Source organism: Choristoneura fumiferana, chromosome 22 (assembly GCF_025370935.1).
Source record: "Choristoneura fumiferana chromosome 22, NRCan_CFum_1, whole genome shotgun sequence".
In the NCBI taxonomy this organism is placed as follows: Eukaryota; Metazoa; Arthropoda; class Insecta; order Lepidoptera; family Tortricidae; genus Choristoneura; species Choristoneura fumiferana.
Genome location: NC_133493.1, coordinates 8768076 through 8782877, shown reverse-complemented (window position 1 = coordinate 8782877; position 14802 = coordinate 8768076).

The window sequence follows — 14802 nt, the reverse complement described above, 5'->3', positions numbered from 1 at the left end:
CGGACCTCACGATACTAACGCCATCTAGCGATATTTCGCCTCTGTGAAACCCTCCTTGGTGGTATTTGGAGGAGGCCTATATCCAACAGTTGGCGTCCCACGGCTAATAATGATGGTGATAATGAAACAACAAAAAAAAGTTGTTTTTTGGTCTAAAAATTTAATTTAGAATATTTTTTGTCGCCGGTTCTTTTTCTTGACAGTACTTTTATTGTCATTCAAACTTATTTGTGCCAAGTTTTAAATAGACGCTATTTCCCTGTGCATAGTTCCGTCCTATGCAGACGATCTTGGTCGGGCCACCAGTATTTCACTACCAGATTATTGTGTTGTCATGTACGGTATACTTACATAAGTAAGCCAAATTTTAGCTCAATATCGGAAACTGAGTAGAAAGTGGTCAAAAAATCGTTTGCCACACCACACTTTACATAGGTACGAAAGTGATCTTGTAAAATCTATTATTAAAATAAAACGTATTTCAAATCTAGCATGCCTACGTAGCTCCTTAGAGAATAATAAAGCACAGTATAGTATTTTAATATACCTATTTTGCTAACTTTGTATAGAAAAAAAAGTTACAAACGCCAAATGCACATCCCACCACAATTTTAGCGTTTGAACTTTTTGGCCAAATTTTTAAAAAGTTTCGTGCTAAACAAGCTACCTTATAACTCAAGGAAACAGCCTGGGGTGTGACACACGAAGTATGATTTATTATTGACACTAATGATAAACCTTTTTTTTAATAGTATATTGAATATCCCACTGGTGGGCAAAGTCTTCCCCTACTTTCCGCTACTCATCTCTGTCAAGAGCCTGCTGCTACCACTCGATTTCATACGCAGGTCGCCCTGCTACTTATTTTTCGATGTTTCTCAGCTTCAATTACCTTCCCATGGCTACCGGAAACTAATCGATTTCGATTACATCGTGCATTATTTGATGAAACGTTTAATACATAAATGCTACCAAGATGGAATAAAAAAAAACATTAATGGTCTTCGTTTATTTTTCTTTGCATTTCTCTTCACATATTTTATGTTTTTTTTTACTTTTATCATAGGAATTTCGCCGAATTATTAATTTAAGTGTAAAGGGTACTTGCTCTTAGCCTATAAGTAATCGTCAAATTTGACATGCAGCTAGGACAGCGCAAAGTACAGGAAAGAAATCCTAAAACCATTTATTTTCAAATTACATCGCAATTCAATAAAATCTTTTTTTCGCGATAACAATCTTACCTTTAACCTTTTAATCAGGGTTTAGCTAAGTCATCCGTTCATCTCACTGGTGGATGTCCTACGCTGGGCTTGCTACATCAAATGGTAGAAATAAGATTGAATGTCGCCAAGATACTTCTCTGATAATCATCGGCTAGTTTTCCCCTTTATCTATCCTCTATCTAAGAACAAATGTTGCAAGCGTATGTAGGTACAGTCGAATTAATAAACTTGTGAGCAAAAATTTGATCAAACATATCTGAACACGCTTCCACGCCGTTAACAATAGAGTCGGGTTCAGATATTTTTGATCAAAATTTTGCTCACAAGTTTATGAACACGACTGTACTATCTTCTGGTTCGTGGTCGTCACTCGAGGACTTTTCTCCCCCAGCGGTTCTCTTCTTCGAGCGAGCGAGTTGGCAGGCCTCCCACTAAATGGACTGATGACACCGTGAGAGGCAACCGGATGCAAGTGGCGAGTTGTCGTTCATTGTGGCGTTCTAAAGGAAGGCCTTTGTTCAGCAGTGGACGTCTTCCGGCTGATGATGATGATGTTGATGTAATATCATGTGTCTGCCCATGCCAAATTTGTCTATCGTTATCAAAAATTAAGCATCATTAAGTTTGTATGCGTGCGACAGCGGCTTCGACGGGCCTTAATCATCGTTTGACGGGATAACTGTCTGACGATGGCCAGATACGGGTCGTTTGCTTCATGAGGCATTAGGCTTAACGGTGATGAGGCACGCCTTGTTTCGGTCTTATAGCGGAAGTCTCAGGCACTAATTTGGTTGTTATTCCAGTGTATTAAGATGGTTTTTTTGGAATCTTTTTGTATTTATTTTATGTCAATTTCAAATTTTTTGTTACTTTTACGGTTATCCCGTAAAACCCATATCGAAAATACCAACTGAAATATAGATGCATAGAAAAACCAGAAAAATAAGACCAGCACTGGGAATCGAACCCAGTTCCTCGGCATTCCGTGCCGTGCCGTGGTCCAGTGGTGGTGTAGTGTATAGCACGTGGCACGGAATGCCGAGGACCTGGGTTCGATTCCCAGCGCTGGTCTTATTTTTCTGGTTTTTCTATGCATCTATATTTCAGTTTGTATTTTCTTTATTCCAGTGGTTGAATTGATTTAAAATTTGGTACTGGTCATTTATGAGAGTTGCAACCGCCTCAATTTTTTGGTCACACTCTTTTATGAATAGGCTGTAGAATTAGATGTCATCCTCGATTATTTTTTAGACGTCGTATACTTCTACTAGATAACCTGGAAACTGTAACAGAATTTTCTACCATTTCATTGACAATTTGCCTACTTAAATCATACCAAAAAAACGCTCTAATATTAACCCACCTATGTAAGTTCGTTGACAATGCAAGTACAGTCAACAAAAAGTAAAATCAGCAAAACAAAGGCATGGCATAACCTATTAAAATTTAAAATTTTCACAGAAAAACCCTGACTGTAATTTCAAAGTTTAATATCTCATGAAACCGATTTTAATGACACTTGGTTCAAACTACAGCAAAGAAACTAACTTTCAAGTTAAAGAAACCGCATTAAAATCTGTCAATCCGTTTGAGAGTTATGTCGCTACGGATAGAGATAATTGACATTAAACTTCCAACACCCCTCTTTTTATATCAGGAGATAACACACAATGTCTTCTCTTCTTTAAAATTATAAGTCTCGCTGTCACAAAACCCACGGCCTTACCAGTTTGACGAATTGATTTCTTGCCTGATTTCCTTGGCCTTTGCCACGCGGATTTGCTTAAATCCCTGCTGATGCGGCTGCCAGCCTGAATTTGTGCCAGAAATACGAATTAGTAGACCTTAATTTGATATAGGACAAAAAATGTTACCTACCCCCTAGGCATTATTTTACAACTTTTGAAATTTACAATGAAGTTTGCGGCGACTTCGTGTACGCCCACGCCACGAAGAAATAGAATGGTGTGTGTGAAATTCCCCATCCGCACTAGGACCGCATAGGAAATATGGTCCAAGCCATTCTCATTTCTTGAGGTCCGGATAGCCCAGTGGTTAGAGAACCTGACTACGAAGCTTGAGGTCCCGGATTCGATCACCGGTCGGGGCTGATATTTGTATGAATAATATTGTTTGTTCCTGAGTTAGTTTTAAATATCTTTTTAAGTATGTTTATCCGTTGCCTAGCACCTTGCTTACATTTTGTCAATTGTCCCATGATATTTATTTAGTAAGCTGTTGCCCACGACTCCGTCCGCGTAGTATTCGTTTATCGCTATCCCGTTGGAACTATGCAATTTTCTAAAAAACTATCCTATGTCCTTCTCCGGGACTCAAACTATCTGTTTACCACATTTAATCTAAATCGGTTTCGCGGTTTAGACGTGCGTGATTGACATTTATTGATGTGATTACATTATAATTAATATTAGTAGGATAGGAGGTAGAATATGCCTTCTCTGTTCTTGAGTTCTGGTTGTTTAATCTGTTCAAGTCCTACCCATAGCAAAAACTTGGCTTACTTTCAGTTTATTTCAATTGTCCTGTAGTAGACTGCAGTCTTCAGGTATTGCGGAATATTGGACGAGAAGAGTTAGTTGTATAATATAATGTTAACAATATATTTATGAATCATTAGTGAATACATGCGTCAGAAACATCGGGTTGCGGGTTAATTAATCTAAAGTCATGTGTTGTCAGGGCAAAGATAAATCAAATATCCTATCGCAGCAAGCGAGCACTTTTTACCCGCCGGTCCAACTTCTGACCTGTATGGGGCAAGTTATAAGATTTAGCGGTGATATTTCTATTGTTGAGTTGAGTTTCTTGCCGGATTCTTCTCAACAGAGGTTTTTCCGAACCGGTGTGGTAGATTTTTTTTTGACATTCATAAGTGCTTGTTATAGCCTAAATTGAATAAAGATATTTTGACTTTGACTTTGACTTTGAAAAAAGAAAGGCTTAACGCTTCTTATGTACGAGCACAGTTGCCTGCCATACAACTGTCTAGATGCCCATCAACATTAAGACTGTATTCTATAAAGTTCTGATGTTTTTGACCGGCTAGACAACCGATGCTTACAATGCAATTTTACGAGTAAATGCGCGATTAAATTATAAAAAATCCTTGGGTATCCTGTAACAATAATCTTTCTACAGGCAGATGTTATACCAAACCTAACTGTACGATATTTACTCTGAAATTAACATACATACATGTATTATAAAGGGGGGCAAGCGAGCATGCGGGTCACTTGATGGGTAGCAATCACTGCCACCCGAGGACACCCGCAACACGACGGGGTATTACAGGTGCGTTGCCGGCCTTTTGTGAGACTGATAGGCTCATATTAAAAGATCCCTAAGTTGTAGTACTCCGGCAATGCTGAATAGGAGTTATAGCCTTATTTATTATTTGTTTCGCTTATAGTGTCGCTTGTCACTTGAACCAAACAACGCGAACGCGAAAACTCCGCGCATTAATCTCTGTACATTTCAGATTTTGCGAACTTCGCAATTCCCTCGAAAATCGGAAACAATTTACGAATAACAACAAATCTCATAATTTTAGTCCACCTTTACCATTGTTCGGCTGGCTCGAATTCCGTTAAGTTTAAATCTGATTTCAATTTACGAGGGTTAATTTTGATTGTCAAAACGTTTATGGTGAATAATAACATTGTTATTTTGTTTTACGCGCTGGCGGAAACTTTTGTTTTACATGACAGTACATTTTCATATTTTTTTATTGATATTAGCTTTAATTAAATATTTGAAACTGAACGAAAGTCTGCCTCTATTAAATTGGTAGTGAAATTTGTTGAAGCTCACCTGGATCTATTCAACTTTTTTTTATATTTGGGAACTTTTAAGTCTGGCTTTTATCGCATAATTTTGTAAATTCTTAGATTATCTATTTTGTATTTTTTTTCACACCACGTTTTTTAAACGCGCGCTAACGGCTCATTTAGGGCTTAATCTATGGCGCGGGTGCACGGAGCGGGCACAATCCACAGTGCACTGCTCATAGGTACTTTTTTTTCTATAGGCGTCCACCCGCTCCGTGTGAACCGCGTCAGCGAGCGCAAGCCCTTAAAAAACGCGATTGTCAAAAATTCTAATTAATCTACTTTGAATCCAAGACTTAACAGGATTCCTTCAGTGTAAGCGTTCATTATGTATTACGTTACGGCTTAAAAGGGCTCTACAAGGTTAAACACAGAATAATTCAGATACTCTATATATATTCTAACCTTTTTCAGTTCAGGTCACTGATCTCTGCTTTTAAAGGTAAAAGGCCGTTAATATTAAATGTGCCGAGTTGGTTCAAACTACAGTTGTTGAAACAATGTAAGGTCAGAGTACCTATGTGCTATAGCTAATAGTGGTCCAACACACGGTTTTTATAGTTCAAATTATAATAATCACACTGATAGGTATTATAAATGTGAAAGTTTTATGTGTGCGTGCGTGCGCGCGTGTTTGTGTGTGTGTATGTGTGTGTGTTCGTTACTCCTTCTCGCTGAAACGGCTGGGCAGCTTCGGACAGATGAAATTTGGTGTGATAATAGACGGAGATTTGGAATAATACAATCTATATACTTTTTATCCTGATATTTCCACGGGGTGGGGAGATATCTCGAAATTTCAACGGCTAGGATTATAAACCCAAATTTGCCGATATACGTGCAGTATTATTAAAATCATGATGTAATTTTTGAGAATTCCAATTGATATTTTTAGTGAAATCCTGGAATTCAATTTGACAAAAATCAAGATTAATATAGTATAATAATTTGCAATAGTGAAATTAAGAGAACTAAGATACTCGCACCTATATAGCTAAAAATACGAACTTAACAAGGTAAATAAACCGCCCCCATACCCATTATCGTTTTCGTTCGTTTGTGATGGTCAAAAATTACCGTAACCCGCTTCCAAAAACAAGCGTAGCGCGCAAAAAAAAAATACTAGTCTAAAACCGCCCTTAAAGTTATAGAAAGATAAAGATTCAGAAACAATTCCATCAAATTCAAACGAAACATCCGCAGTGCTCCAGAGTGCCTACTCCCAAGTTCGCAAATCGAAGTTCGTATCGTACCGTCCCTCTCGCTCTCGTATAAATAAGTAGTATAAGTGTCAGAGGAATCGAATCATACGAACTTCTATTTTCGAATTTCGTAGTAGCCCTGCTGAAGCATCTACGGAACGATTTTTTTTTACAGCTACATTTCCTCAAAGACGGATGTACGGCATTAATCGCAGGCACTATCTACAGAGCCATCTATTGGCGTACTCAGACCCTAGCCTGGGAATCCTGCGATCTTTATCTACCGTCTTAAATTACGCTTGTCTTGATTGGAGCTGGTTTCAAATAAAGTTGTTACAGATGTAGTACAGACGAGTTCATAAAGTTGTGAGCAAAAATTTGATCAAAAATATTTTTGATCAGATATCTGAACACGCTTCTACGCCGTTAACAATAGAGTCGTGTTGAGATATTTTTGATGACAATTTTGCTCACAATTTTATGAGCTCGACTGTACATAGTGGTTTTACATCGGGAAAACTCGGGTTTCAATTGGAATACGATGACACCCGAAGTGTCAATTTATATTGTATTAAATGACATCTTCATATCCATTATCAACTAAAATATATGGTTCATCCACCATTACCTCTCATATTTCTTTTTCTAGAATTTTTTTACCGTACAACGGCAAAAACTACTAGACACTGGCAAAATTGTCCTCCGATGGACAGAGCCATATTTTTTTAAAGAAACAACAACAACTAAAATATATGAAGTTCCTGCCAAATGTCAAAATGAAAAATTTACGACTGTCTGATAAGGAAGTAATGCACGCAGGTTTCCACAATTTTTTTTTACCGTAAAGCTCGTAGTAAATTTCAAGTTAGCAAAACAATCCTACTTATATTATAGTAAATGCGAAAGTTTGTGAGTGAGTGAGTATGTGAGTGAGTGAGTGAGTATGTTTGTTACTTCTTCACGGTGAAACGGCTAGACGGATTTGGATCAAATTTGGCGAAAAGTTAGTTTATAACCTGGATTAAAACATAGGATACTTTTTATTCCGGTATTTCCACGGGATAGGGTTAAAATCTTGAAATAACAACCTCAGGACTTAGAGTCATGAAATTTGGTATGTAGGTAGTTGGACGTTTGGAATAACAGATACGCGACTTTTTGACCCGATATTCCCACGAGATACCTAGGGATAAAATCTTGAAATAACAACTGCAGGGCTTAGAGCCATGAAATTTAGTATGTCGGTAGCTGGACCTCTGGAATAACACATAGGCTACTTTTTATCCCGATATTCCCACTGGATAAGGATAAAAATCTTGAAATAATAACCGCTGGGCTTAGAGTCATGAAATTTGGTATGTAGGTAACTGGACGTCTGGAATAACACGTAAGGGACTTTTTGACCCGATATTACCACGGGATACCTAGGAATAAAATGTCAAAATAACAACCGCTGGGCTTAGAGGCATGAAATTTGGATGTATGTCTGGAATAACACATAAGTACGCTACTTTTTATCCCGATATTCCCACGATATAGTTTTGTAACTAAGGGACCCCATACATGCCTGTATTATTATTATTATTTCGTATTTTTTTCTTTAATTGTATACTGTAGTTTTTAAGTATTTTATTTGTAATTATTTTATTTTGAAAAAATGACTTTTGCCAAGTTTCTTGCGGCGCATTCTTCTTGGCAATGATGGTCTTTCCGAAAGCGCTGGTAGTATAAAAAAATGACGTGTAAAAGTGCCCATTGCGGCCTATTTACTGAATAAATGATTTGAATTTGAATTTTGCATTTTAATTTGGATAGGAAAAATTTTTGAAACTTCAGCACTGGCTTTAGGGTCTTGAATTTTGTACAGTTATTCACAACACAACCTCAATAAAGACCACTATATAAATATTGGAAATTTCCAGGGGAATTTTGTAAAATCCCGAAAATTTCAATTGTAGCTACCACACCGAATAGTTTACGCGTGCGAAGCCGCGGGTAAAAGCTAGTATTATAGTAAATGCGAAAGTTTGTGAGTGAGTGAGTGAGTAAGTGAGTGAGTGAGTATGTTTGTTACTCCTTCACGATGAAACGGCTGGAGGGATTTGGATGAAATTTGGTATAAAACATAGGTTACTGTTTATTCCGATATTCCCACGGGATAGGGATGAAATCTCGAAATAACAACCGCTGGGCCTAAAGTCATGAAATTTGACACGATTGTTTTTAATGTAACGTCACAGAAATCACGATTTAATTTTCGGGAATTCCCAAGGAAATTTTTAAAAATCCCGAAATTTCAATTCAGCTGCTGGATCTAAGGATTTACTTCTGCAAAGCCGCGAGTAAGCACTAGTATTAGTATAATTATATGTGTGCATCTCACAGACGTAGCTACTTTGCTTATCTCGTTTTAAATAGAAAGTTAACCAATTTTAGTTTGTGAATTGATCTAGGCCAGCCCTAAGTGGTGTGCGATTCAATAAATTCAATTAATAATTCTTACTACTGTATCGACCGCTGGTAATTGGGACGAGTAATACAATAGCTATTGAAGTATTGACCAATAACGTTGCAAGTGTTGTGAATATGAACCAATCAGCATTGAGTATTGTTTATATATAAAAAGTAAAAATAGGTATTTAAAGTTAAAGTGAAATAGATGGAAGAAACGTGAGTATACGAACAGTGAGAGAAATACTGACAAATGAGCGAGATGCGTTAGCAGCGTTAGAGAGCGACATTGTTGAGGTTATAGGATGCATGAAAGGAATAGAAATAGGTTTCTAGTAAGTAAGAAAGAGATGAAAATAAACGCATTATGGCGGAATCTGAGTTTCAATCCTTACAATATGATGTCGTAGATTCTTAAAGATCTGGCAGGTCTACTTCATCATTAGTTAATTAGACCTGAGTGAATCAGTAGAGTTGTAGTAGTTATCTTAGTCTCATTATCATCATCATTGCAAAAAACTCAGAGGTGATCCAGGGATTGTATCCTCGACCTCGACCATCTGCTTGAGAGACTATAAGTCAAACCTATACGGTGCTAGTACGAAATTCAAAAATTGAAGTTCGTGTCGTTCGCTCCCTCTGACACTTATACTATTTAATACGAGAGTGAGAGGGACGGTAGCATTCGAACTTCAATTTTCGTATTTCGGAGTAGGCCATCAGTCTTTATTTTTCCAATATTTTTTAATCTTTATAGTGTAGACCTTAGCCATTCGCTTAAATTACGTCGTTTTAGCATAACTAACTCAACATCAAGTAACTTCACTCCACGGAATATAAGTGAGATATTTCCCAAACTGGAGATATATGTTATCGTCAACAAATGTGGGTTAGTGGGAGGCAACCCTTTGCCCCAATAATGTCGATATTTGGCGGGCGTCGACATATTGAAAGCTGATAAAAACCCTTTCCTTTTTCTTGCTACACGAGTATTCTCGGGAAATTCTCTTAACAGCTGCGGCCAGTGCTTAAGTTTTACGAATATATTGATAAGTTTAGCTGTTACAGCTAAGGGCGGTTACAGAAAAAGTTGTTGAAATTACTTTTTTTTAGATTTGAATGAAATTTCGTTTTCCTACTCAGATTCAGGAGCACTTTCGATTGTTATAGGAGAAAAAGAGTGTTCCAGGTTTTTCAAATAATTTTGTGTTATCCTTTACACTATCTCCATAGAAAAGAAACGTACATGAAAACGGTATAAACGGAATAAAAAATCTTGGGACACTTTTTTTCTCCTATTACAATCGAAAGTGCTCCTGATTCTGAGTAGGAAAACGAAATTCAATCCAAAATAATCTAAATAAAAGTCATTTCAACAACTTTTTCTGAAACCGCCCAAAACTCAAGCACGGACCGCAGCTGTTAAGTACGATAAATAATAAAGAGAGAAAATTTATTAATTTATGATTTATTTTTTAATTTTTAGACCGTTTTCTTGTTTAGCAAATATTAAAAAATATATAATATATACTTACTCAAGGTTAACTTTTTTATGAAAACTAGAGACAGTAAGGTACTGACGCTTCGGGTCTACCCACATCTCTCGAATCGGAATCGCCAAAAGCCGATAGAAAAAAAGCTTTTGGTCCACGCAATAAGAGCTAAAAAGAGACGGTTCAGCTCGGATCGGCTCGGCCAACGCCTGCCGACTCGTCGACATCATAAAGTTTTTTCTGTCAACTTCTGCCCATTCCGGGTCGATAGATGTGGGAAGACCCCTATATAGGTAGTATGCAATATTTTTTTACCTTTGACAAATCGAGTAGTAGAAGTTTTTTTTATTTTATTTAAAAAAATAGCAAAGATGTTATAAATTTGCTAAGAAAAATGTTTTGATAACAATCTGTGTTATTTATGCATAGGCAAGACGAGCTCTGGACGCTGAATGTTGTACTTTTTTACAAGCTTTTATTTAGTTTCACCTGTCCCGTTGTCTGTCTGTCTGTCTGCCTGTAATCAAATCTTGCAAGTTAAATTTAACCAAATTCCAGTAGTCAGCTTGACTTGAAATTTGAAATAATTATGTAAATCGCGTGACAACATAATAATCTAGTAGTGATATCCTGGTAGTACAGCCAGGATCGTCTCCGCTGGACGGAACTCTTCAACTGTTAATAGCATCGACTTGAAATTTGGTATGTAAATGTAGTTTGGGTGACAATGTAAGTCCAGTCAACAAAAAGTACAGTCAGCAAAAAAAGCTTGCATTAAAAATGATTTTTTTTTATGGTTAGGGTATTTCAATAGCCTATCATGTACTATATCTATTAAGACATAATAATTTATTGCAGTGCCCTTACAGGGTTTGATTCAGTATTTTGTATTGTTTCAAAGCAAATAACTGAGTTTGAGTTTGAGACCTTTAAATCCTCTTATCACTGTGAGACCTGAGGCCGTATTGGCTGACGTTTCTGACGCTCGCGATCGCAATCAAACGACAGATTTCCCATACAAAAAATGTCATTTGATTGCGTTTACGAGCGTCAGAAACAAAGTCAAAGTCAAAATATCTTTATTCAATTTAGGCTACAACAACCACTTATGAATGTCAAAAAAAAATCTACCACCGGTTCGGAAAAACCTCTGCTGAGAAGAATCCGGCAAGAAACTCAACGAGGTATATATTTTTTTTTAAAACAGATTTACAATATTATTAAAAAAATGATATGTATACATCACAAGTATTTAACACAAGTTTATTTTTAACACAGTAGGTTCGCTATTTAAAGGGATCGCTAATGCGGATCGGAATTATTTCCAAATATCCCTGTCCATGATATAATCATTAACTTTATAATACGCCTTTGATATTAATGTCTTCTTGACAATAGATCTGAATTTTGTATACGTTTCATTTATAATAATTTTTGGAAACGTTAGGCAATAAGGCTTCTGTTGCAAGAAAATCATTCTAGTGATGAATTAAAGTAGACACTGATATTGCCTTAGGCTCTCAAGAATGGTTGGAACTGATTATAAATTCAAGGACGGCAAAATGTGTGTCTTCTCTATTCTGAAACAAATTACGTATCTCAAATCTACACGTCAACAAAATTCACTTTTGAAATATTTTTCTTAAAGTTGACTCAGAAAAAAAAGTCGATTAAAGTTTGAGCTTTTATAAAACTGAGTTTAGACTTGCAAGAAAAATCGTGCAAGTTGCATAACATTGAGGTGTTCGATTGACCACTACAAACTCGTTGGCAATGCAACTTGCACGATTTTTCTTGCAAGTCTAAACTCGGCTTAAAAGTACCTAGTGGCGATATTCTGACCTTTAAGTTAGCCTGATGTTGCCAGAAAACGGTCATTTGGCATAAATCATTCGACTGATTCAAAAATAAGACTGAAATGAACCACAAAGTTTTTCTCTTGTCAACGCTTGAGTCAACAAGTTTCTAATGAAAAAACTTCTAGAACAGAGACCACTAGAAAAAGTTCAGGAATCATTCAGAATTCAAGCACTGGTTGGGTCTAGTTTGTCTATTTAGTGAACACAATGAGAGTCGGTTGCGTTGGAGTAGAGTAAGTTACTTTACTTGATTTAACGTCGTTTAGTTAATTTTGTATTACTAGTGTTGAAAGACTTGCTCTGAATTTAGAAATAGGTAGCTCTAAATACTTAAAGCAACTAGTCAAGTCATTTTATTTAACTTACAATTGTTCAAGTTCATGTTTTGTGGTTTACAAGTTTTCGATCCGTTTTTTGACCACTACCTAATAATTATTGGATTGAGCCGTAATTTGGCGTACCATCAGCCAAATATGTGGTCTACCACCCTAAAATTGATAATCGTTTGCATTTCATGAAACAATAATGCCAATAGACGTGTCTGTCAAATTGAAAGTCCGACTTTAGCGACATATTTATTTGATAGACCACTTATTTGGCTGATGGTACCTAAGTAATTTTGGCTATAATGATGTAATGATTTAGTAGTGAAATTATGGTGGTTCCACCAGGATATTATCCCCATTATACCTCCAGTTGCTTCGGTTGGAGGCGACCTGTCTCCACCGTGAGCCTGCGGCTTTAACCAGGTCATCCTTCTCCACTCTATCTCGTTGGTAGACATACTACGCAGCGTTTGCCGATCCGCGGTCTCCATTTGAGAACTTTTCAGCCCCATTGGCTACCTGTTCTCCGTACTATATGGCCGACAACAAAGTAGTATTACGCTATAAATTATAAATTATTGCAGACATGTCGAGCTAAACTCGATTTAAGACGCGATTTATCCGTATTTGTTTCAATATAATATATGGGGAACTTTATTATTGCTCATAACCTTAGGTTATTATTGCTCATAATAAATTAATTTGGATTCTTGATTATTTTTTAAATAGTAAAAGTTAGATCACTAGTTTGTAAGACAAATTGACTTAAGAGAAGTTTTCCTGCCGGCCGCGCGGCCACGTAAGGTATTCGTTTGGGATATTGCTGTCTTTATCGCTCGTGACATAAGCGCTCGCAGCCGTCCCCCCCATGCCTTCCGCAACGACGTCCGTAATTTATATCGAGATAGCTGTAGGCTTTTCAAGATTAGGGCGGTTGAATTTTGGGTTTCGCTGTCCTCATATTATACGAAAATTATAGCACAGAAATCAATGATATTTTACAATCAAGATATTCATTATATTTTCTATGCCTGTGGTTTTTTCGATTTTTGTAAAAATGCTTTATTAGTCTGTTATTCTCGTGCAAAGTTGACATCTTTTTTTTGTCGACTTTTGAGCTCCTGTAATTCTGATATTATACATTTATATGAAAATCTGAAAAACCACAGGCATAGATAATTACGACTAGTCCATAAATACAAAATTTCATCTATTTCTGTTGCCTAGTTTTCAAATGAGACCGGGACTACGTTTGTATGGAGAATGGAACGAAGAGACTTCTCTTAATTGTCAAATGTCTTGCAAACAATTGGTTTAATGTTTTCTTAAACTTAACGAAAGCCAAAAATAGCACGTTCTATTATTGTTACCTTGCCATTACTCAATTAACTTCGCATAAACATAAAACGGTATCTCATGAGCGGAAAAGGCATGCCGCTTCGTCAACGTGGGCCATTATCTAATACGTGTATGTTGAGGGAACGGTGCCTCCATTAATGTCAAGTCATATGCTAAGAGAGTGTCTAGTTACGCATATATATGTAATCAACACATTTAGTTAAGTAGTAAGCGTGAATGCGTGGAGTTAACATTTTTTACATCTAAGACAGACATACATAAACACATAACTTTATTTGTACAAAACGCAAATTAGCTATAAAAATCATTTGATGATGTCGAAAAGGAACTTGACTCATCATTTTTAGGATTCCGGAGCCAAAATGGCAAAAACGGAACCCTCATAGTTACGCCATGTCTGTCTGTCTGTCCGTCCGTCCGCGGCTTTGCTCAGGGACTATCAATGCTAGAAAGATGTACCTCCCATAGACGTTAAGTGGGTGTGATTTTTTTATTCTCATCCAACCCTATAGTGTGGGGTAACGTTGGATAGATCTTTTAAAACCATTAAAGGTTTGCTAAGACGATTTTTCGAGTCATTGATTTTTTTGCGAATTATTCAAATTTAAACTGCAAATTTTCATTAAAATCGAGCGCCCCCCCCCCCCCCTCTAAAATATAAACCGGTGGGTGGAAAAAATTGAAAATGTTTTGGATGGTAGTAAAGTATATCAAAATTTCAAGGAAAACTATAACGGCTAAGTTTGCTTGAGAAATTATTAGTAGTTTACCTAAACTTGGAAAACTCCGTATAAAACACGAAATCCTTAGAAAAATATTACTTAATTTTTTCGTAATGGCTACAGAACCCTATTTTGGGCGTGTCCGACACGCCATTGGCCGGTTTTTTATATATTAATAACCTAACCTAACTGTAATTCACTTTCTAGTTTAAAGTGTATCATACAATATGTAGAGAGCTAATGCTCGGGGCTTCTCTGCGGGATCGTATCAGAAATTAGTATGTAGAAGAACAGGGGTCACCGATATAGCCAAGCG